This window comes from Stegostoma tigrinum, chromosome 39 (assembly GCF_030684315.1).
Source record: "Stegostoma tigrinum isolate sSteTig4 chromosome 39, sSteTig4.hap1, whole genome shotgun sequence".
NCBI lineage: Eukaryota > Metazoa > Chordata > Chondrichthyes > Orectolobiformes > Stegostomatidae > Stegostoma > Stegostoma tigrinum.
The window spans coordinates 23,243,576-23,269,213 of record NC_081392.1 but is presented as its reverse complement, the minus strand read 5'-3'; the positions used below and the strand labels follow the sequence as shown (position 1 = coordinate 23,269,213).

The window sequence follows — 25,638 nt, the reverse complement described above, 5'->3', positions numbered from 1 at the left end:
GAGGCAGGTGTCCACCCGCCTGTCCTGCATGTAGGCGCTCCTATCCCTGATGAGCGCGAGGCTCTCAGCGATCTTCCTGCTTGGCACAGCACAGGTTTGGTCAGGGTGAATCACCGACTCAAGGACAGACCTGACCCTGTAGGCTATGACCTTGGCCAGGATTTTGTAGTCCACGTTCAATAGTGAAATGGGACGCCATTTCTTAATTTCTTCCCTCTCCCCCTTCCTCTTGTAAATGAGGGTGATGACGCCCTTCCTCATGGACTTGCACATTTCCCCTGCCCGACATGCACTATCGTACACCTCCAGCAGGTCCTAGCCGGCCAGGTCCCACAGAGCGGATAACAGCTCGACCGGTAAGCCGTTGCTCCCGGGAGTCTTATTCCTCTCCAAGGACTTGAGGGCTCTGGTCAGCTCATCCAGGGATATCGGCCGGTCCAGCCACTCCCTCGTGCCGTCATCTAAGACCTCCGTGATGGACGACAGGAACGACTCGGAGGCCATGCTGTCCGTGGGCTTCATGTCGTAAGTCCATCATAGAAGGATCTGCTGATCCTCAAAAATGTCGGGCCTAGGCGACGTCACCGAGCCGTCGTCCTTTAGCCGGCTAAACACAGAGCTCTCCTTGTGCACCTTCTGAAAGAAGAAATGTGAGCACGGCTCGTCCTGCTCCATGGAGCGGACCCTGGACCGGAAGATTATCCTGGAGGCCTGTACCACGAAGAGCAAGGCTTGCTGGCCCCTCACCTCGCAGAGGTCATCCGTGATATTGACCCCCATCAACTGCAGAAGGAACAGGTTCTGCACCCTTTTCTGGAGTCGCGACAGCTTTCCCTGCCTCTCTCTCAACCTTCCGAACACCCTTAAGGACAAAGAACCTCTTGATGTTCTCCTGCACCGTCTCCCACCAGTCGCCTGGAGACTCAAAGAGGGGTTTCACGGTTCTCTGGGGTCAACAGAATTGTGTCGAGCTTCCATGTCCTCTTGCCGGCCGGCTGGTCATCGTGTAAGTGACAGTCGGCCAGCAGGAGGCAGTGGTCAGAGAAGAACACTGGCTCAACGCCGGTGGACCTGACCGAGAACGCCCGTGACACAAACAGGAAGTCTGTACTTGAGCAGATAGAGTCGTCTGGCCACGGCCAGGTGTATCTCCGCTGCGCTCCGTCTGCAGGGGTGCTGAAGATGTTGAGCAGCTTGTCGTCCTTCACCGTGCCCAACAGGAACCTGGACGTGACGTCCAGTTGACTTCCCCCACCCCCTGTCCCCACGCCGGATCTTCCGTCTGCATCGATGATGCAGTTGAAGTCTCCGCCTAGGATGAACGGCCTGGAGGTAGCCAACAGGGTTGGAAGCCACTGCAGGATGGCCAACTGCTCACTCCGCACCGCTGGGGCATACACGTTGATTAGCCTCAGGGGAGTGTTCCTGTAGGTGACGTCAGCCACTAGGAGGCGCCCCACCCACCAACTCCTGAACTTGAGAGATGGTGACGTTGCGCTCCCGCAGCAGAATAGCCAGGCCCGAGGAGCGACAGTCGTTACCCCCTGACCAGATCGAAGGCCCACAGGTCCAGGCACCGGACCATTTCCCGTATCTGCTGAGGTGCGGTATCCCACACTCCTGCAGAAACAGGAGGTCTGCCTTGATGGTGGTCAGGTTAGCCAATGTGGACACACATCTTGTGGTGGACTTGTAGCTGCGCACATTACTGCCCGCAACTCGTACCCCCATTGCGGGCAGTGACCGCAGTACCCTCCCCGAGTCCAAGGTCCAGACCCCTCCATCTGTCCCTTCATGCCCATTGCCAGGGCTAACTGCTGGATGCTCTCCAGGCTCAGGAAACCATCCCTGCTGCCTTCAGGGTGGCATCACCCCGTCGGGGGTACGGAGGCAGGAGAGTCCGGCTCTGGGGCAGGCTGGGGGCACACTGTTTCCTCCTTCCCACCGGAAAGTTCTGGGGGGCCCTCCAGGGCCCCAGCAGCGCGTGGCTAGGTGTTGGAGGAAGCTTCAGGACGCCTCCTGTCACCTGGAAGCGGGGTGCTGCTTTCCTTCTCCCTTGAGATCTTTAGCTTCTGCTTTGGGCGGGCCTCTGCCCAATCTCCCTCGTCAGAGGAGCTCTTATAGACCCCTGTAGCTGCCTCTTCCCGCCTGTTGGTTGCGGTGCCTGGGCCCGCCGGCGCACCTTCCTCCTCACCTTCTGGACCATCGTCCACTCCCCTGGGTCACCTGTCGCCTCCTCCATCGACTCCGGGTTGTCAGGCGCGGGGGGCGGAGCCTGCAGGTGCACTTTGCTGGCCTCGTGTCCATCCTGCGGAGCTGGGCCCTCCTGCATGACATGGCCCTCCTGCACATTATGGGGGTCCTTGCAGGGCCCTGATGCCTTCCTCTCCTCTGGGGGGGCTTGCCCCGAATTGCCTCTGCCAGCGACCTGTGCGTAGGTCATCCCCCGCTGCGGGCATGCCCTATAGAGGTGGCCTGCTTCCCCGCAAAGATTGCAGCTTTTTACCTTTGGGCAATCCTTTGCAAGGTGTGCCTCCTCCCTGCAGTTCCTGCAGATGGTGACTTTGCAGTCGGCCGCCATGTGACCTGACCTACCACAGGCATGGCAGACTTTAGGTTGCCCTGCGTAGGTCAAGTAGCCCTTGCTCCCGCTGATCGTGAAGCTGGACGGTGGGTGTACAATGTTCCCGTCCGAGCCCATCCTCAGCATCACCTTGACCTGCCTCTTACTGGTCCAGATCCCGAAGGGTCCATGATGTCAGTTAGGTCCCCTTCCACCTTCACGTACCTTCCAAGGAAGGCCAGGACAACAGCTGCTGGCACATGCGGGTTGTATATGTGTAGAGTCACCATACGGCTCCTCTGCACCGGCATCACGAACAGCGGGACAGCGGTCAGTACAGAGAGGGGGCCCTCACCTCCTTTCTCCTTGAAAACCTCTAGGAAGCACTCGCAAAGCTTGGCACTCCGGAAGGTTTTGATCGTAAAAACCTCCTCCGGGGAAATCCTGCAGGCAGTAATTGTCCGCAGCAGTGAACCCACAACAGTCCAAAAGGAACCTCTTCACGAAGAAGGTGCGGTCCACAGGTGCACCTTCATCCACTTCTTCACGGAAAAGCAGATGGTGTTCTGGACCCCTGACCCGGGGCACGAGCACTTGCCGCAGCCATCGTTGCAGGTTGGCTGCTACCCTGAACCAGCGTTAGGCCAAAGCCAGCATTAAGATCCACCAGTTGCAACGATGAAGGGGGAGGATGTGAAGCATAAATACTGATGGAGACTAATTGAGTTGATTGGGCAAGAGACTCAATGAAACGAAGACAAACATATTTACTTCTGATCTCATTGTATTGGTAAGGAAAACATTATTTCCGATCCAGGGCAAAATAAATTTACTTCATAGGCTTTTACATTGAACATAGAACAATACAGCGCAGTGCAGGCCCTTCACCCCTCGATGTTACACCGACCTGTGAACTAATCTAAGACCCTCCACCTACTCTATCCCATCATTGTCCATCTGCTTATCCAAGGACTGTCTAAATGCCCCTAATGTGGCTGAGTTAACTACATTGGCAGGCAGGGCGTTCCACGCCCTTACCACTCTCTGAGTAAAGAACCTGCCTCTGACATCTGTCTTAAATCTATCATCCCTCAATTTGTAGCTATGCCCCCTTGTACAAGCTGAAGTCATCATTGTGGATCATTTCCTTGGAAATGCGCAGTCCCAGGCTCACAGGGCATCAGTCTCACTGGAAGCAAAGTGGTGAGAGCGACCAGACCAGCAGAAAGAAACTCTGACCCTCCCACTTTACTCACTGTCAGAATGAACATGGCTCAGTCTTGGATGTGATTTTCGCTCATTTTCAAATCAATTCATGGGGTATAGTATCACTGTCTAGGTCAGCACTTATTGCCCATCCCAGTTGTCCTCCTTGAGAAGATGATGGCTTCTGGGGCTGCAGTCTTTGAGGTGTAGGGTCACCCACAATGTTGTTTGGAAGACGTTCCAGGATTGAAAATCACTGAGAGTAAAGGAACATCCAATATGGAACATTATGATATTCGAGTCCTAATTATTTCAGTGACTCCATTAGATCTTCATGTGATGGTTATTTTGAGATTTCTGTCTGCAAATCTTCCCTTTCGAACATCCTGTTCATGAGAATTGTGTGCAGTATGGAGAAGATGCTGTGTCTTTGAAATGTGCTGTCTAGCAGCATGTATAATGCAGATTAACAGCAGGTCCAACTGTTATGTTTTCTTGTTAACTTTCTGACACTTCGACAGACTGGTTGACGGACTGAGAAAATACAGCGGCAAGGGATTGAGGGAGATTCAGCAGTTTGAATGGGAAACTGGCCTTTTGTAAGAAGGCAACGAGTGGTGGTTGATGGAAAATATTCAGCCTGGAGTCAGGTCACTAGTGGTGTGCCTCCAGGATCTGTTTTGGGACCACTGCTGTTTGTCATGTTTACAAATGACTTGGACACAGGCATAGGTGGATGGGTTAGTAAGTTTGCAGATGACATTAAAGTCGGTGGAGTGGTGGACAGTGTGGAAGAATGTTGCAGGTTGCAGGGACACTTGGATAAACTGCAGAATTGGGCTGAAAGGTGGAAAGTGGAGTTCAATGTGGATAAATGTGAAGTGATTCACTTTGGGAAGAATAATAGGAAGGCAGAATACTGAGTCGATGGAAAGATTCTTGGTAGTGTGGATGTGCAGAGGGATCTTGGTGTCCATGTACATAGATCTCTGAAAGTTGCCACCCAGGTTGATAGTGCTGTTAAGAAGGCTGATGGTATGTTAGGTTTTATTGCCAGAGGGACTGAGTTCTGGAGCCATGATGTCATGCTGCATCTGTACAAAACGCTAGTGCGGCCTCACTTGGAATATTGCGTGCAGTTCTGGTTGCCCCATTACAGGAAGGATGTGGAAGCATTGGAAAACGTGTAGAGGATATTTACCAGGATGTTGCCTGGTCTGGAGCGCAGGCCTTATGAGGAAAGGCTGAGGGACTTGGGTCTGTTCTCATTGGCGAGAAGGAGGCTAAGAGGGGATTTAATACAGACATACAAGATGATCAGAGGATTAGATAGGGTGGACAGTGAGGGTCTTTTTTCTGAGGATGATGACTTCAACTTGTACAAGGGGGCATGGCTACAAATTGAGAGCTGATAGATGTCAGAGGCAGGTTCTTTACTCAGAGAGTGGTAAGGGCGTGGAACACCCTGCCTGCCGGTGGAGTTAACTCAGCCACATTAGGGGCATTTAAACAGTCCTTGAATAAGCAGATGGATGATGACGGGATAGTGTAGCGGGGTGGGCTTAGATTAGTTCACAGGTCGGCACAACATCGAGGGCCGCAGGGCCTGTTCTACGCTGTATTGTTCGATGTTCTATGAATTCTTTCCCTCACTCAGAACATATGAATGGCCTCTCCACAGGACAACCTCGCGAACCCTAAACCTAACCCTAACCATAACCCTAACCCTGTAGGCCAGATGCATCTCTGAACCACTTCCCACACTTGGAGCATTTGAAAGGCCTCTCCCCTGTGTGGATGCGCTGGTGTATTACTAGGGCAGATGGCTGAGTGAGTTCTGTTCCACAACCAGAGCATGTAAATGCCCTCTCCCCAGTGTGAACTCGATGATGCATGCGCAGGCTGGATAACTGAGTGAATCCTTTACTATTCTCCAAACAAGTAGGTGGCCTCTTCCCTGTGGGAACTTACTGGTGTTTCATCAGGGTGAAATATTCTTGGAATTTTAGTGCCATTTGGGGATGTGATGGACTGTGGTATTAGACTGTTAATCCAGAGACCCAGGTAAACACTCTGGGGGCGCAGGTTCAAATCCCACCACGGCAGATGGTGGAATTTGAATTCGACAAGTATCTGGAAGTAAGAATCTATTGATGACTGTGAATCCATTGTCAGTTGTTGGAAAAACCTGTCCGGTTCACTAATGTCCTTCAGGGAAGAAAAGTGCCATCCTTACCTGGTGAGTACCACATGTGACTCTATACCTGCAGCAATGTGGTTGACTTTGAACTGCCCTCTGAGAAATTAGAGATAGAAAATCGACGCTGCCTCGGCAGCGATGCCCTCATCCTATGAATGAATAAAAAAAAAACCAGAGCAGGTGAATGGCCTCTCTCCAGTAACAGCACATCGGTGTTTCCACAGAGCAGATGAATCAGGGAATCCTTTCCCACATTCAGAGCAGATGATAGGTCTCTGCTTCGTGTGACTGCATTGATGAAACTCCAGCACTGACAGGGAGTGGAATCCTTTCACACAGCCCTCACATTTCCATCGTTTCTGCATATTATAGGAGTTCTTGTGTCTCTGTAAGTTCCTACTGTGAATGGTGTGATGTTTCTTTCAGACGAGGTGGAGGTATATCAGTTCACTGGAAGACTCTCACTTGGGTGTCTGCGTCTCAGTACTTTTCCAGACTAACTGTTGGTACAAATCTTTTGAAACAGATAGACATTTTCTGATCTATCGTTTCAAGCCAATGATATTCAAATGTGACTAATTTCAGAGACTCCATTGGATCTTTACGTGATGATTGTTTTGAGATTTCAGTCTGAAAATCTTCCCTTTCTAACATCCTGCAGAAGGATTATTATTGTTATTATTGTTATTGGATCAGAAATTAGGTTAAAAATTCAAAACAATCCAATCTAATTGATCATCACTTCTTGGCTGAACAGATTCAACTCCCTCCCTGTGGTCACTTGCTTTCCTTTCACTGCTGCAAGTGAGTAATTTCACACCAGAATTTAAATAAAATCAAAATGAATTGGGATAAATTGTTTCCTCAAAGATATTGGAGACAGGAAGAAGTTTCAGTCTGGGTGAAGCTCAATCTTCATGAAGAGAGAGAGGAACAGCAGCGTTGCTGGGCAGCTCTGAGCAGCTTCAGAAGGTGATTGTCCCACATTCATGTTTCAACAAGACGGGGGGCTCTGATCGGCTGGAGGTCCAGAGTCCTTCCATGCCTCTAGGTCTTCCCATTGGTCACATTACTGAATTATGATGGATCTCCCCAGAATGGGTTTGCTGGTGTTTCATCAAACCATTGCTGCTTCTAAAGATCTTCTCCCAGTCAGAGCTTTAAATGGTCTCTCATCAGTGTGAATAAGCCCATGTCCACTGTAATTGGAGGGCCGAGTGAATCCCTTCCCAAACACAGAGCAAATAAAATGTTAGATAACAAGGTGTAGAGCTGGATGAACACAGCAGACCCTTCTGAAGAAGACCCAAAATGTCAGCCTTCCTGCTCTGATGCTGTTGGCCTGCTGTGTCCATCCAGCTCTACACCTTGTTATCTCAGATTGTCCAGCATCTGCAGTTCCGAATGTCTTGGCAAGTAAAATGTTTCTCCCCAGTGTGAATGGCTGGTGCTCACTCAGTGTCAGATGTCCAAGTGAATCCCTTCCCACTCTCAGTGTAGGTGTACGGTCTCTCTCTAATGTGGCCATGCTGGTGTATCAGAAGCTGAGATGATTTAAAATGTCCCCTCCCATACACAGGGCAGGTAAAAGATCTCTCTCCCATGTGACCTGATTGTGTGACATTAGAATGGATGAAGACATGAATCCCCACCTACACACACAGCAGGCATCAGTCTCTCTCCAGTGTGAACTCGATTGTGTGGCATTGGGCTGGACCATGAATTCTATCACTTCCCAGACACAGAACAGATGAAGCTTCCTTCCCTGTGAAGACTTTTGTGTGACATTAGGCTGGGACTCCAAATGAATCCCTTCCCACATGAGGAACAGCTTGAACAAATTCTCCTCTGTGTGAACAGGTCGATCTTGAATTAGACCTTTAGAGCTCCTAAAGCTTTTCCCACAGTCAGAGCATTTAAAAGGCCTCTTGTCAGTGTGAACCCACTGGTGTGACACGCGGCTGGGTGACTGAGCAAATCCCTTCCCACACATTTAGCAGGTGAATGGTCTCTCCCTGGAGTGACTGTGACGGGGAACTTCCAGCTGCCCTGGGTATCTGTATCCCTTCGCACAATCCACACATTCCCACGGTTATTCCATGATGCTGATCTCCTGGCATCTCTCCAGGTTGGATGGTCTGCTGAATCCTTGTCCATAAACACAATGTGTGTACAGATTCTCTGTGCTGTGGATTTTGTTTTCAGAATGTTAACTGGATGATGTTGAATAATTTCTGCACTTAGCTCACTGGAACATTCAGAATCAGGTGTGTCAGTGTGCGGGTGTTGGCGCTTTCCCACTCACACTGATGTCTGAAATCTTTTCCCACAGACATACCAGATAAACATATTCCCTTCTGGTCCTGATGAATTGAGTAACTCTGTTGGATATTGACATCGTGTTTGATTTGACTCTCCCATCTTCAATGTTTTTCTTTCTATTAATATTACAAACATCATCACTGTCTGAACAGGGTAAAGAATCAGAACAAACAAATTCAATTTCTGAGAGATATTTTTCCTTGATTGCTCCCACCCCAAAACTTATGACCCAAACTAAAAATTTTGAAAATCAGTGCCAAATGCAAAAGCAACTCTCCTGAGTAAATCAGGTTGTTGTTCCCAGTGTCTGTGAGGCATTGTATACCCTGAGGTACCAACTTGTGATGGGAAGTACCCAGCCCAGTGGTGGACTCTACAAGCTCCCTGCCCCGAGAGAGGTCACAAAAGATAGATGGTACCCTTTGGGGTTAGTTGGAACTGCCGATGTTGGGGTCTGAGATAACAAGGTGTGGGATAACAGGGTGTGGAGCTGGATGAAGACAGCAGACCGGGCAGCATCAGAGGAGCAGGAAAGCTGACATTTAAGGTCTGGACCCTTCGTCTTGAATGAGGAGGGGAAGGGCACTCTGAAATAAATCGAGAGAGGGGAAGGCAGTAAGAGAAGGTGGATAGTGGACCAGATAGCTGGAGAGAAGATGGGAAGGTCATGGAGGCAGGTCTGAAGACAGTAAAGGTGAGTGTGGGTAGGGCGTTGGATGTGGTTCGATCAGTGAGGATTGAGAGGCAAGTATGTGGGATGGAAGACAGACAGGTCAAGGAGGTGGAGATGAAGTGAGTAGAGGTGGCGTAGGGACAGGGATGGACAGGGAGGGATTGAGGGACAGTGATAGGGAGCAAGGGAAAGGGACAGCGAGGGACAGGGAATGAGGGACAGGGATAGTGAGGGAGGGAGGGAGAGGGAGTGAGGGAGAGGGAGCGAGGGACAGGGATGGAGGCACAGGGAGGGAGCAAGGAAAGGGATAGGGAGGGAGAGACAGAGAGGGGGCAAGGAGTAGGCACAGGGACAGGGAAGGTCAGAGAGGGAGCTAGGGACAGGGACAGGGATGGGGATGGAAAAAGAGGGAGAGGGAGATGGAGGGAGCAAAGGACAAGGACAGGGAGGGTGGGACAGGGAGGATGCGTGGGAGGGGGGGGAACAGGGAGGGGGACAGGGCGCATCACGGAGGGGGACAGGTTGGGACAGACAGGGAGGGGTTGAGGGACTGGGCCAAGGAGAGGAAGCAAGGGACAGGGAGGGAGCAATGGATAGGGGCAGGGAGATAGGACAGGGACAGGGAGGAAGGAGCAGGGATGGACAGGGAAGGAGAGGGGGAGCAAGGGACGGGGAATGATCAAGGGACGGGCCGGGAGGCGGCAGCAGAGAGGGACGGTGATAGAGGGAGGAGCAGGGAGGACGGGAGCGAGGGACAGGTGGAGTGTAGGAGTTAGCGAGGGGGTGAGTGAATGAGGGATGGGGAGGAAGAGAGCAAGGGACGGGGTAGGAAGGGAGCAAGGGATGTGGTAAGGCAAGGACAGGGAGTGAGAGAGCAAGGAATGCGGATCGAGGGATGGGGAGGGAGGGAGCATGGGAGCGACGGACGAGGAGGGAGTGACAGGGAGTGAGCAAGAGGCAGGGAGGGAGGGACAGGAGGAGGGAAGGAGTGAGTGAGGGGGTGAAGGATGGGGAGGGAGAGAGCAAGGGACAGTGGTTGGGAGGAAGCGAGTGATGGGGAGGGAGCGAGGGAGAGATGGGGAGGGGGAGGGAGTGATGAAGCCAGAGAGAGAGGGAGGTTGTGAGTTAGGGACCAGGGATGGGGAAGGAGTGAGGGAGGGGGATGGGAGTGAGAGTGCGAGAGAGTCGGGAGCGGCGAGGGTGGGAAAGATGGTGAGTTGGAGGGGACAAGGGAGGGGGCGTTGGAGGGAGGGACTGGGAGGGAGGCAGCAAGAAAGGGAGCCAGGGCAGGGAGCAGTGGAGTGAGGGATGGGGAGGAAGGGAACAAGGGACGTGGCAGGGAGGGAGCAAGGGATGGGGAGTGAGTGAGGGGCAGGGAGGGAGGGACGTAGGGGACGGAGAGAGTGAGGGATGGGGAGGGAGGGAGATTGGGAACGAGGGATGGGTGGCAGGGAGTGAGGGATAAGGAAGGGAGTGACAGGGAGGGAGAGAGCGACAGGGAGGGGGGAAAGAGCGAGGGACAGACAGGGAGATGATCAGGAGAAAGCTTAGGGGAGGGGGAGGGAGAGGAGTGAGGGAGCAAGGGATGTGGTTAGTGAGGGACGGACAGGGAGCAAGGGCGGGAGCGAGGGAAAGATGGGGAACGAGGGAGTGAGGGATGGGGAGAGAGAGACAGTGGTAGGGAGGGAGCAAGGGATGGAGGCAAGGGAGGGAGGGGGAGAAGGTGCAAGGTATGGGGAGGCAGGGAGCGAGAGACAGAGGGAGGGATGGATGGGGTGGGAGCTGGGGAGGTAGCGAAGGATGTAGAGGGAGCAAGAGAGGGAGCAAGGGACAGGGAGAGAGCGAGGGACATGGAGCGAGTGACACGGAGGAAGCGAGGGATATGGAGGGCTAGGGAGAGGGGCAGGGAGGGAGAGAGGACGAGTGAGGGACAGGAAGAGAGAAGGGGCGAGGGACAGGGATCGGGACGGATAAGGAGGGGGAGTGACAGGGAACAGGGAGGGAGGGACAGGGACAGAGAATGAGGAGGAGGAACAGGAACGAAGCAAACAACAGAGAGGAAGGGGTAGGGAGAGGGGCAGGGAGGGTCAGGGAGGTAGACAGGTTTGGACGGACAGGGAGGCAGCCTGTCTCTCTCCAGCTAAGCTTCTTCCACACAAAGACAAACAACAATATACTTCGCTGTGCTGCTTGGCACTTTTAAATGAACGTTAATTATATATTGAAGTTATAGATACAGTCAGTGGAATGGTGCCTTTTCTCCTTGGCCTGTGAGTTGAGAGAATCATTGACATGCTTCCCTGTAACCCCCTGAGGGATAAGGTTGGATAAACCAGCACTACCCTCAGTCTGTTACCATAGCGACAGGCTGCTTCATTGCTGAAACATTGAACTGAAATGAGAAAATCCTGTCTGGATTGATTAATGAGAGAATTTGATTGATTGATGAATTTGGGTAAAGGGATATTTCAGCACGATATTCAGCTGCTGCCTGAACTTAATCTGGGTCACGGCATAAATCGCGGTGTTTGTGCAGCAACTGAGGAGCTGCAGCATGAAGCCCAGTTCCTGCACACAGGCATGTAGATACACAGAGTTATACCCAATCCACTTCATCCGGAACCATATAGAAAACACCATTAACATTGACCACAACAGGATGAAATTGGCTGAGATCACAAACAGTAAAATGATGGATTTTTTTCGATTTCTCATTTCTGAGTCACACTGACCGTCCCCATTGGTGTGAGCCCGGAGTCTCCTGCGGGCTCTGCTGGTCACCAAAATGTGTCTGACGGTGAAAACATTGAGCAGCAGAATCAGGAGAAATGGGAGAGTCGGGGTTAGAATGTGGTGGAGGAACTCGATTGTGACCCAGGCACCAGAGTCATAAACATCATCGGTTACATCACAAAACCAGGGGGCGTTCCCCAGTGAATACCGACCTGTGAGCATAAAATACCAGAAAATGTTCTTTAAACAGCTCAGCACAGTCACTGTTCCCAGAACCACAGCCGCCGTTTTCTCACTGCAATATTTACTTTTCAGCTTCTGGCAACAAATGGCCACAAATCGATCAAAGGTGAAAGTGACGGTGAACCAGACAGAGCAGTCAGTGGCTGCATAAAGCAGGACGGCGTGGATATTACACACAGAGATGTCCCGCAGGAAATAAAACGGTTCCCAATAAACAATGGGAATGTGTCTCAGTATCAGGTCGAGGATAATGACCAGTAGATCCGCCACTGCCATGGCCCCCAGGTAACGCCTGACACATGGAGACAATCCACAATCTTTATAAAGCAGGACGTAGGTCGTCACTACATTAACTGTGAGGAAGGAAAACAAATAAATTATACATCAGCCTGGAGGCAAAGTTACCAGTTTGATTGAGGACCCAGTGACATTTTCAAATGTGTCACTGATTTAATGAAAAAACAAATGAAGCTGAAATGACAAATACTATGTCTCATTTATTAAGAAAAATGTAATGTAAAGCACAAGAAACTCTCCCCTCCGAATGGCACAAACGCACATCCATAAGAACAGATGGTTTCTAGAACATTCCCACAGACTCAATCGCTCGAGAGCAGGCTCATGTCACCTCTTTACAGTTCCTGATATAAAGGGTGAAGACATTGCCGTCCTGAAGGATTCTCTCCCAGTTCCTTGAAGACAAACAGAGATTAGAAATTTTCATCTTTTTTATCCACATTGTGGTCAATTTTCGGTTGTGAAGAAAAACGAACACAGGGAAAACGTATTCACCCTTTAACTGCCTGAGGGGATTTTGAAACAGTGTCCCCTTCTCCCTGGAATGGGATCTTTTCCCTCGGGATCTAATCTTTTGTTCAATTAACTGACATCCAACTGTTCACAAATAATGTCAGTTCGAGACTGTTCCGGGGAATGTCGGTTACAGAACGTTCCAGGTAATGTCGGTTACAGAATGTGATGGAGTCATGAAGATCCACATCACAAAGGTCCTTATGCCCATCAGTTTTGGTGAGACCCACTCAGCCTCACGGCAGAAACCTCTCGCGAAACTCAACACAATTGGCAAACACAAAGTAAAGGCATTTTCAGATCAGCTGAAGTGGTCAGTTATCTCACATTCTCAATCCACCTCACAGAACCAGCCCAGACACCACAAATCCAGATGGAATATCTGTTCAGCATGGGGCACTGTGCAGACCAGGCTAGTGTCCTGCTCAATACAACCCAGCAATCTGTCCAGAGTGGGACACTGTGCAGGCTTCACCAGCCAATTAGATATCAGTCCAGCACGGGGTGTTGTGCAGACCACACCAGTGCATTGATCTATAAACCCGGACCAGGTATCTCTCCAGCATGGGGGGCTGTGAAGTGAACACCACTGAACTGATCTGTAAACCTAGAGCAGTTGCCCTCCTAGCGAACAAGCATATGGACGTACATGGAATACTGTAGGCTAGACGGGCTTGAGATCGGTATGACAGGTCAGCACAACATCGAGGGCCGAAGGGCCTGTACTGTGCTGTAATGTTCTATGTGTAGATCTGTACAGACCACCCCAGTGCAGTGCTCAGTAACGCTGTGTTAAATCGTTGCCCAGCCTGGGGAAACTTGCAGCCAATGCTGGAAGTGACAGGATGTGCGGCTCCCATCCATTTACAGCTCCATATCTCCACTGTGCCATGACAAGGGGTGCCGTGGGTGTGACAATCACTGCCAGAGAGAGATGGTGGGGCATCAGTTTAAATACAAACAAATGGGTGGGGTTGGATATATAGACAGAGAGGGGGAGATTGAGAGACAGTGTCATGGAAAGATGTCTTCACATGTTTTAGAATGCTGACATGAGGACATTTTGACAGCATCTTGAAACGTGGGTCAGTTTTTCAGGAATGATGCAAGAATAGGATATTGTTGTGAGTTAAGATGATGGAGCGTTTGAATGAGCATTTGTTCTGCATTTGTTCACCACTCTCCGTCACACAGTTTTTGACTCATTGGGCTGAAACTAACATTAATTTGTCTCAGTGACATTTTAATTGAGTGTGACAGAGGGATAGTCTGCAGGAGGCCGAGCTAGTTTTCTGATGATTTCTCATCAAACTCTCCTCATAATCTACCTCCCCCAGCACATGTCATTCCTCTCATTCAATGCCAGCCTGATTCTCCCAACCATCATGGGTGGTAATAGTTCCCATCACCTGGATGGCCTGAATATTCTATTATCCCTGGTGCAGGTGCCACCATTAAAAGGCCAATGAGCACACAGTTGACGTTTCTCAGTTCGAAGCCAGCCTGCACGGGAGACCCCGAGCCTGACAGATAAGGGGCAATTTCACCAAGATTTGTTGGAAGGTGCACGGAATTGCTGGCGGATGGGCTTTTTCAGAGAAAGGCCATTCTCTTCCCAGATGAGGTCACACCACTAGACCCACTGAGCATGGTCTGAGCTCACCATCCAGCTCAGTGCAGTATCTGCAGTCTGAAGAAATGTCCAGCAATACAGGACAAGAATCAGTAACCTTCCTCGCTCAGCCAGGATAAGTATCACTGTATTCTCTCTCTCACCTCCTCCGTACCCCTGCACTGAAAACACTGTATGGATTCAACATTGGTGACTGCGTCTCTCCGCACACCTCACCCTTCCCTCGGCTACCACCAACCCCACCCCTCCATCCCAAACCTAAACCAGCACTTACAGCAGGACAACCACGTTCACTCTCCCTCCCTTTCTCCCATTCCAGGAGAAACAGCCTGGAATAGGACTGAAAGGTTCCAAGCCAGGTCCTGGAGTGTCTGACATCAGTTCCCTCAACCCACTCTGCCTGCCACATGGAGATAACTGGAACAACCCATGTGGAGATTCCAAAATATTCACTTCCCATCACCCGAGTAAGGAGCAATATTCAGTGAAGGGTAATTCTCACTGTAAACCCACTGTCAGTTCCATTTCCACATGACGCAGCTTAGAAACCGTGTGCCTGATGCCATCTCCCTTTTATATCGAGCCGGCACAAATGGAATCCTCAGTGTCTTGGTGGGCAGGAGGGTGGGCTCACAACACATCGTCTCTACCAGCTCCCATGAAGGGAGCGTGGAGTCTCCCTCCTATACCTTCTCCATCGGACAGCTCAGATCTGAAACCAACCTGTAATATTTACTATCTCCTAACTTGTCCTGGATCTTCAATAAGCAAACACTGAAATTGTCAGAGGCACAGTTCCCATAGAACACCTGAAATGCTGCCACATTCACTATTGTGGGCAAGTGACACACTGATATACTCCCACAGACCGAGTCAAATATTGACATGTTGTCAACAGAACAGCAGACATCCTGATACACACCACATGTGGAGAATGAAATATGGACAAACCACAGAGCAAGAGAAATCTGACAGGCTCCCCTTACCTGTGTTAGTACTGATGTATTTGTGTGTGTCTCTGTGTCGGGTAGGTCTGACAGTGCCTGTGGTATTTGAACCTCCTGTCAACCTTCTATGCTCCAGCAAAAAAAACTCCCAGTTGATCCAGCCTCTCCCCATAACTCACACGATCCATTCCCAGCAACATCTTGTTAAATCTCTTCTGAAGCCTCTCCTGCCGAATATTATCCTTCCTATAACAATGTGACCAGAACTGGTTACAGTACTCCAGAAGAGGCTTCACTAATATCCTGTGCAATCTCAATATGATGTGCCTCCTCCCAAACTCAAAGGTCTGAGCAATGAGGGCAATGTACGAAAAGCCTTCTCAACTACACTGTCTGTTTTTCTCTCTGTTCTGTCACACTACCAAAGAAATTATTTAAATTTTACAAGCCCTGCCCCTGGTTGTTTTACCAAAATGCAATACCTCCTATTTATCCAAATTAAACACTATCTGAGAGACCACAGCCAAGTGAATGAAATTCCCACTCACTCTTGAAATGTTGAAAACCCTTGTCTCTCTAGAAGGCCTGCAAACCTCGACCTTGATTTTCAAAAGACCCTGAGCTTGGTTTGCCTTGTGCAGGCAGGTGGAGCAGGGAGGGGGATTGCAGACCAGCTAGTGGTGAGGAGATGCAGGAATATAATTTGTTGTCTTGTAACATTTAACCGTGTTGAGAACAGGGTGTTCACACATTTGAGGCAGAAATAGTGATCTACAATATGGTTTTGGGGCAGAAATTATGCCCTTTCATCGTCTCTGGTTTTCAGTAATAATATCAGTTTGAGATCCTTCATAGCGCACAGTGTCCCTGCAGGATTTCTTTCCCAAACACTGCAGTCTACAGATAATAGCCATTTAAGCGAGAACTCACAGCCAAGCAATTAAAGGTATTAATAGTTTATCACAATGGCAGAGTGAATCCACTCAATATCCTATAGTTGAGCCAAATGCCTTGTGTTTGTTGTAATAAAAAAAAGCTCCCCGTCTAGTTCAGTAAAATTGACTAGAATTTCAGAAAATCAGACTTAGCCAAAAGCTTGCACTTGAAAAGTGATCCAAAATCTGGGCATATTGTAGGTCTTGTGAAGTGGGTAGCGCCCATGCCCCTGAGGCGGAGCTCTGGATTTGATTCCAATCCCTGAAACTGTAGTAATGTTCCCAGCTCTGGAACAGAAGTTCTCAGTTCATGTCCTGCCTGTTTCAGAGGTGTGTCACTGCATGACAGAACATGTTGTTGAGCAAACATACAGGAGAATAGTGTTGCAGATTCAGGGCCTATTGCAGTGTGGTGGTAGTGTCCCTCCCTCTGTGCCCAAAGGTCTAGATTCAAATCCCATACAGGTGTTACATAATATATCTAAACAAGTTTATTAAAATTATTTTAAAATTGTGACTTGATCGAGAAGGGAGAGGTATCAATTTTGAATTTCATGATTTAGGCCAGGGATGGCAAAAAACATAGTGATTCATGTTGAGAGGAGTAAAATTTGCACTTTATAAACGTTTGTAACATCGTGCAGGGCATGGTTTGGGTGAATTGTCAAGGTCTTTTTCCCTGAGTAAATGAGTTCAAAATTAGAAGACATGGGTTTAACGTGAGAGGGGCACAAAATTAAGAAGGACCGAAGAGGCAACCTTTTCATGCAGAGGATGATCCGTGTATGGAACAAAGTGCCAGAGGAAGTTGTGCAGGCTGGTTAAATCAACATTTAAATGGCATCCGGATGGCTATATGATCAGGAAAAGTTTTGAGGGACACGTGCCAAATGCTAGCAACTGCGACGAGATTAATTTAGGGATGCCTCTTCAGGAGATCCTCAGAGTAGCTTCCTCAGCAGAGGCATCTTCAGCTGCTTCATCAATGTCTTTCCCCATCTTAAGATCAGAAGTGGGAATGGCCACTGAACATTACACAAACTTCAGAACAATTTGTCACCACTCAAGTACTGAAGCAGTCTGTGTCTATGTGCAGCAAGACCTGGGCAACATCCAAGCTTGTGTTGTTAAAGTGTATGTAACATGCAGGTAACAGTACTGCTGGACACTGCACATTTCCACAGAACAAAGAGGAGCTTATTCAGCAACTCACGCTCGCTTCACAGGAATATGAGGAAGCCATTCAGCCCATCAAAGCTCTTGGGCAAGAAGATGGATAGCTCAATCAGTCCCTCTAGCCTTTTACACATGAAGAAGAGGAGACTAGTTTTATGGACCAGACAAGACCCCCCCGCCTCAAAAACATTTTCGGCAGCTAGCCTCGACCCTAACACTTTCTTACTAAAGGCAAATATGAAGTGTCATGTTCCAGAACCAATGTGCCTGTTTAAGCTGCTTCATGTTAAACAAAACACAATTTATTCAGCACTGTAGTTAAAATACAAATAAAGAAAGAGGAATTTAGAATAACTTAACTCTATTGGAAAATGTAACATATTATGAATTACCTGTTCCAGTATAGTAACTTCCCATAAACACACCTATTGTCACAAAGGAAATTTCAGACAAAGATTCTCATATGCAGTCCTCCAATCCAGTTGGGAAAAAAAATCCAGTGAAAATTCAAGAGACAGTAGCAGCCAGGAGACATTCATTGAAATTTCGAACTTTGTTGAGACCCCAATAGCTTCTGACATTAATGAAAACCAAACCCCAGAAATCCTAACCTGAGAGAGCTGGTCACACTCATGCAGGCTGCATGAAATAAAAAAAACCCATGGCCTCCCAAGCGATTTCCTCAAGTGTCATTAACAAGACCGCTTATACCTCTTGGTCAATCTCTCTCTGAAAAGAAATCATGACAAAATTACTTCTTGGAGTTACTGCTTTGTCATACAAGTGAGCACATCGAACTGTTAAACAGGAACCGGGGGTAACCCAATCAGGCCCTTGGCCCTGTTCAATCGGATGAGGAAGGAGCCATTCATTCTCTTGAGGCACTTACACAGGAACAGGTTTGAGGCCATTCAGCCCTTCTTGCCACTTGTTCGGGGTCATAACGAGGTAACTGATGCTGCAACATGACATAAAATTGGAGCAGAGGCTGCACAGATAGACTGCTCCATATTGTTCCTCGTGTCTCTGTTGCTTGTAGAATACACGTGGTACTTGTACATGGTTTTATAGCAGTGAGGGGGGGAAGTCAAATGCTTTGTGCAAAGTCTCAAGGAGGCATTTTGAATCTCTGAGGCAATGGAGTGATATTCCCTATGGATTGTCAGAAGCTAGTGGGAATGATTAGTTTCAGAAGGAAAGTGGAGGATGCTGTGGGGATTGTGAACAACATGACCTTCAGTGCAGGTTCACACATTAATTTGGGGAGAGTTCATTCAGAGCTGGTACCCTCCTCAATCACCGTGGGACTCCGCAGAGGGACATAAACTATTAGGAATGCAATCTCCTGGGTAATGTATGGAATTTCTGACCCTATCAATATATTTTTTGGACATGAATGTTCGTCGCCAACTCTCAAGTTTTAATGCAATCATCTCATATTGTCTCACAGTACAACAGATTAAATTCTCAGTTTCTTCGCACTGTCCTCAATGTTACCATCATCTCGGAGATTAGACTGGTGATACACATTTGTACTGTGTCCATGGCAAGAGATTATTTCTTACAAAGGCGATTAAATATATACACAGTGCCCCAAATGCTCTCCCATCAAGGCTCTACAATCGCAGGATCCAAATGATACATGTGATAACACATGAATAATGGCCTTCAGTCTGGGAAAAGGCGCTGTCTGTATTGTCACAGCTAAACAATTCTCAATTCATGCCGTATACTGTCCCTTAATACTAAACTCAAAAACTTTCTTCATTTACCTGTGTGCAACCATGTCAAAAGTCTACCGTAAATTCAAATTCACCACTCTCACTATTTCTCATTTGTGGATGTCCCAACTATGATGTACATATTACTCAGTCATACAAATGCTGGACAAGGGGCCACTACATGCAGGATTTACCAACAAAAATAGGGAAGAATATCTGATGTTGTCGGTTATCTGGTTTTCTCGAATGTTACATCTCCTCATCCATATTATCTCTCTCTATACAGTGCGTGCGTGTGCGTGCGTGTGTGCGTTAAGTACGAAGACATGTTTCTGGGTACAATTTGGATGCTAATCTAAGATCTGTGGATCCCTCAAGAAAAAAAAACTCCGAAGGTTTAACAAAGACGATTTCCTTTCCTGAATCTGAGTTGATTTTGCCAAGTAATATCATGATTCCCAAACTGTCCTTATAAAAGATTCCAACATTTTGCTCATCACATACATCAAGTTGTTCAATGTTTAGTTTCTTTTTTTTCCCCTCTTTCTCTTGTTTTTAGGCCTACAACTTCTACATTCCAGGTGCAGGAAACTGAATTTGCAGAACCTAAAGAATTTTGAAGCAAAATCAATAATTTTACCTTTTAATTACAACTTTTACAAGACTTTTGGATACATGCACGAATAAGAAACATTTGGAGTGATACGTGAATAACACAGGCCAGTGGGACAAAGTTAGTTTGGGATTATGTTTGATATGGCCGTTGGACTGAAGTGCTGGGTGGCCCTGGAACTGTTTCACGAGCTCAACGGCCACCTCCATGAATATTCTGGGATGGAGATACAGCAACATACCAAAGCTCAATTCAATTAGTTTTTTTTTGTGTAATTCCTCTTTATTAATTCTAATCTGTTACAATTTTTCATTTTCACCAGTCACTCTGTCCTGCAGGATTTCTGGAAGGTTTGCTGCATCTTCCTCTGTGGAAACAGAAGTAATGTATTCCACTCAGCAGTGGGTCAGTGGGATTGAGGTGAAGAGAGATGGCCCCTGTCTACGAGCGAATACATTGAAACACTGCACTGAGGAGCTGATGGAAATGGCACCCACTCCTGCTTGGAGAGTTCGAGAATCTAACCAGTTCAATGAAACTGTTGTTTCATGGCCACCGACAGGTTATGCTGAAACCAGTGGAACAATGCCGTGACCACCTCATTTTTGAATCAAATTGGCTGCACACTTTGCAACTGACACAGTTCCAGCTAGAGACAAGAATAAGTTTGCAGTCAAAATATTTATAACTGGATGAGTGGCCAGTAGAGGACTGCAACTGGAAAAGCGTAGATGCTGGTTCATTTAGAAACAGCACTGCAGCAGGAATGAAGACTGGGGGCACTATTGGTGACTGAGGGAATATTTAGATATAAATCAGCTCAGGACAAAATGGGGCAATAATGCTGAGGAACAATTTTGTTCCTCCTCAGATGTTTGTAAGTGAAGGGTATGAAATCAATGGAACAGCAACAGCGCTTATAATTGAAAACAAATACAATAGCTTACAGCTTTGCCAAACAGATCACAGGAATAGTGATGACATTCACAATGGCTTACAGAATTAATACATGGACAGAGATAGAGAAACTTCCTGGGATAGCCAGCAATATTGTGAATGGGCTAGTAACACGCCTGAATAAACATCAGTACATATTCTTTCCACAACGTTAACAAGATCCAATTGAAAGAATGCCAGTAAACAGCCCAAGATAAACTCCTGTATGTTGCTGGAACATTCCAATCTGTTACTCTCCGATTCATGTACATTGTGCGAACATTCCAGTCTATGGTTGGAGATTTTGTCCATTATTGGAACATTCCAGTCTATTGTTCTCACATTCTGAGCCATTATTAGAACTCCCCAATCCTCTGTTCACCAATTTTGATCTCTCCCTCTCTGAAGCTGCTGATTCTAATTGTGTTGAGGATGATGCTGCTGCTGATACGATGGGAGAACACATTGAAAGAATCCCCTATTAATAGGAGAGGAAAACCACTCAGTGACAAAGTGACATAGTTCGGATCCATTGAATCTGATATTAATCGGAGTCACAGACAAACAGGTTGAGTCAACCCGTCACTACAACTCTTTTAATGTAACAGCAATACATTGTCTGGGTGGGATGTTGACCAGCTATTGGTCTTATTGTCCATCTCCAATTACTCTCAATGTTACAGGTAAAGGAGAAAAGTGATGCTTTCTCTGTCCAGGCTCAATGATTCTGCTGTGTCACAAACAGACAATGCTCTCTGTAACCGCATTCCAAAGAGACAATTGAGAAGTTGTCACTATGCTGAAGTCTCCTCCAACAGAACGACAGCCAATTTAAAAAAAAAAACTGTCTCAGGCCACAACTGCCCTGAACACGCACAGGAAGTTTGGATGTCCCTGAACTTTGCACTCACTTGTCTAATAAGGCAACAGTTTATCTTTAACACAATACATTCAATAATTTGCTTCTGAAGTTGCAAACATCTTTTTGCACAGTTCATATGCCTTTTCTTTTCAGATTTATTAGTTTAGCCCAAAAGTCAATGTTATATTTCCAGTCGCCTTGGAACATAGAACATGGAACAGTGCAGCACAGCACAGGCCCTTTGGCCCACGATATGGTGCTGACCTATTAAACTAACCTAAGATCAGACTATCCCACAGATACTACATTTTACTATCATCCATGTGCTTATCCAAGAGTTGCTTAAATACCCCTAATGTATCCGACTCCACTACCAACGCTGGCAGCACAATCCATGCACCCCTCACTCTCTGTGTAAAGAACCTACCTCTGACATCTCCCCTGTACCTTCCTCCAATCACCTTAAACTCATGCCACCTCAAAATATATATTTCCGCTCTGGAAAAAAAAGAGTGTCTGGCTATCCACTCTATCTATGCCTCTCGGCTCTCGTACACCTCTATCAATTGCCTCTCATCCTTATTCACTCCAATGAGAAAAGCCCTGGTTTCCTCAACTTTTCCTTATAAGATCTTATCTCCAGTCCAGGCAATATCCTGGTAAATCTCCTCTGTACCCTCTCTAAAGTTTCCATATCTTTCCTGTAATGAGGCTACCAGAACTGAAAACACTATTCCAAATATGTCCAACAAGGGGTTTTATAGAGCTGCATCTATGTGATTACACAGCATCTATGTGATTAGTTACGAAACAGGAAGGAAGAGACGACAGTTGCTGTGGAAACTGGTCAGGAATAACATTGTATCACTTGGGCACCATTATCTTCCTCACACATGGAATGAAACCAACGCAGAGAAGGAAACGGAATACATTTTGAAGAAGGAATGGCAAGTGAGAATGTAAGCAAATCGGAACAGTGTGAAATGGAATGTAGGAGGCACAGTTTTGTGTGTGTGCGTGCGTGTGTGTAGAGATGGATAAGATTGTTCATTGGTGCACAAGGCACCCTGAATGACCAACAGAGCGCCAGCTAACAAAAATATGGTACAGATGATGTACAAAATGCACAAAATATTGAAACATTATTTGATTATCAGCTGAGGTGGTATACTTCCCTTCTCTCAAGGATTCGCCCTCTCCGGGATTCCCTGATATAGTCTCTCATTCTTTTCTGTTTGTGTGTCATAAATTCCTTCTTCTTCTGTCCCAGTTTTTAAAAATAATTAAAACTCTACCAGGAAACAAATATATTGGCCCACTGGGTTCCGTCAAGGGCAAGCGTCTGTCATATTATTGGCGGTAAAAGTTCTGACATCAGACACACAATGCGAACTTGTACAAACAATGTACAGAGGACCACAGCACAAGGTATTTCACCAAAAACGAACAGGAAGGAGTTTTACATCCGTTGATAACCTAGTTTTCTCTAATTTTACACCTCCTCCTCCATATTCTCTCTCTCTTGCTCTCTCCCCTTTTATATCGAGTAACTATATCCTCCAATCGTTCTTCATGTCGCCAATCACAAATCTTCCTCTTTCAGTTGCCCACACCTGGATGTGACATGGTTATAATTGGGGAAATTCACGACAAAGACATGTGGGAGCAATGGATCAGCGTTAATTGGAAGGGAAGCCCTGCAGGGAAGACAGCGGAACAGCAATGTCAGGAGTTTCTGCCGATAATTCGGAGGCACACCTAAAATTCATCACAAGGTAGAAGCATACTCAGGGGAGGCAAGGCAGCAGTGGGTGATAAGGGAAGTCAGGCACAGCACAAAAGCACAACAGGGAGCATACAATGTTGTGAAGATTCTTGGGAATCCAGAGAAGACTTTAAATATAAGCACAGCAGAAATAATTAAAACAACAAGGAGGAGAGGATGGAATATTCTGCTTCGCAGAGATTTTTATATGTATTTTCTGGAAGGGAGGGAAGCAAGAGCAAACATTGGACTGCTGGAAAATGCGTTTGGAATAGTTATGGGAATCAAAGATTTGGCAAAGGAATTGAACAGGTAATTTGCATCAGTCTCCACAGTGGAAGACACCAGCAACATGCCAGAACTTCAAAGAAGTCAGAGGGCAGAGGTGAGAAGGAGGTGGTGCTGGGGAAGCTGAAAGGTTTTGGGGCAGGTAGATTAAGAAGATTAGATGTAGTGCATCCCAAGGTTTTAAGGAGATATTTGAGGAGATTGTGGAGGCTTTCCTGGTGATCTTTCAGGGATGGTCCTGGAAGACTGGCAAACATATCTCCCCTGTTTAAGGAGAAAGAGATGCAGGAGACAGGAAATTATAAATGGCTGGACAAGCTGAAATTGTTGTTTGGAAGGCTCAGTGGATCCTTGGGTTTATGGATACAGATGGAGCGGACAAAAGCAAGGAAGTTGTGGGGCATTTTGAAAATTCTGTTATTAACCTACAGCATAACAAGGGTTAAATTCACAAATTATATCACAAAAGCAGACTTGCAAGTACTTTTGAAACGAAGAATCTCAGTTCGAAGCAGACAGAACCATACGTGACAAACGAACTGTTGCCTAGATTCTGTAGTTAGGATGTGGCGAACAGTTTGCAAGGAAACAGATTGAAACAAAATGCATGATTAAAGCTGTTGCTGTCGAGGTCCCAACATGCAACTATGTCGTCTCCAGTGAAGAAGAAATAAAAACAGATATTTGAAAAGTATGTGGACTTGTTCCTCATTTCCTAGCAACCCAAATCACCCCTTCCAAGTGAAGCAACATTTCAGTCGTATACTTTCAATCCAGTCAACTGTTGTTGCTGCTCACTCAGCACTCCTCTTAACACTGGTGAGACCAAACAGAGACGGCCTTGAGTAACATGTCCACCCTGTCTTTTGGAATCACCCTGAGTTTCTCATTGCTTAAAATATCAATAACCAATTTACTCTCGTGCTAATATTTCAGTCCTGGGCTGCCATAATGTTCCAATGAAGCAGTTCCTAAGCTCGAGTAACACCTCATTTTATACTTTGGTACTTTGCAATAGTCAAATTTAATATTGTATTACATAAAGTCACAGCCTGGACCCATTATGACTGTCCTGCATTTCTCTTACATTCTCTCTCCCTGTCTCCCTAAGGCCTTGTCTTGTTTATGTTGCAATCAATAGGGAGAACCCATCTCTCCAATTCACACCTTAATTTACACCCATTTTACATCTTGTTTCTCTTTCACCAAAGTTAAATGCCTGTTCGTCTTTTGCACTGCACCTCCACACCCTCTGCTCCACCTCTGTCAAGGTATTAAAATAAAAAAAAACTTTCCAACCCTTTTCGGTTCTGAAGAAGGGTCATGCTGACTGGAAACTTTCACTCGGTTCCTCTGTCTCCATAGGTATGCCCAGGCTTGCTGGGTATCTCCAGAAATGAATAAGCACAGAATAAATTTTCAACAAAACAAAAAACTATGGACACTGTATATCTGAAACAAAAACAAAACAATAATTGCCAGTGAAAGTGGGAACTTTGAAGAAGCATCACTGGGTCCAACTGATTAACTCTGTTTTCACTCCACAGGAGCTGCCAGACTTGCTTATTTTCTCCTCAATTTTCTGTTTTTGAATAAATGTCAAAGAGGTGAACATAAACACAAGGTGCACAGATTCATTGGTTCTGAAATTTCATAAGGCTGGCACCACTGACACTACAGAGCTCTTAATCACAGTCAGGGAGAGAAACAGGGAGAAGCACATTCACTTTAAACACAGGAGATGGCACTACTGGAAGGGAGAATATTCAGATGAATACGCTAAAGGGCTTTGAGGAATGTGACAAATTGGAGGCATGGCACCATGGACTGAAGCTCAAAAGAATGAGAATATTAAAATGGAAGTGTTGCTACAACAGAGCCCAGAGTAGCTCACTGAGTACAGAGCTGGTAGGGGATTGGCCTTGGTGTGAACGGGGGGAGAGGCAGCAGAATTACTATGCAGGTATCTCAGCTCAACACTGGACATTCATGTGATGACGGAGACCACAGCA

The 25,638-nt window shown here is 47.1% G+C and overlaps 1 long non-coding RNA gene across 4 annotated transcripts in view; it reads right to left on the bottom strand.

Annotated features, from left to right (window-relative positions):
* Positions 1–12,304: 12,304 nt before the first annotated feature.
* LOC132206614 (uncharacterized) overlaps positions 12,305–25,638 on the bottom strand; it is a 113,081-nt gene continuing 99,747 nt past the window's right edge. For all 4 annotated transcript variants that reach the window (XR_009443050.1, XR_009443047.1, XR_009443048.1 and 1 more), the window contains exon 4: positions 12,305–12,632. This is a non-coding gene — a long non-coding RNA (uncharacterized LOC132206614). The remainder of the gene's footprint in view (positions 12,633–25,638) is intronic.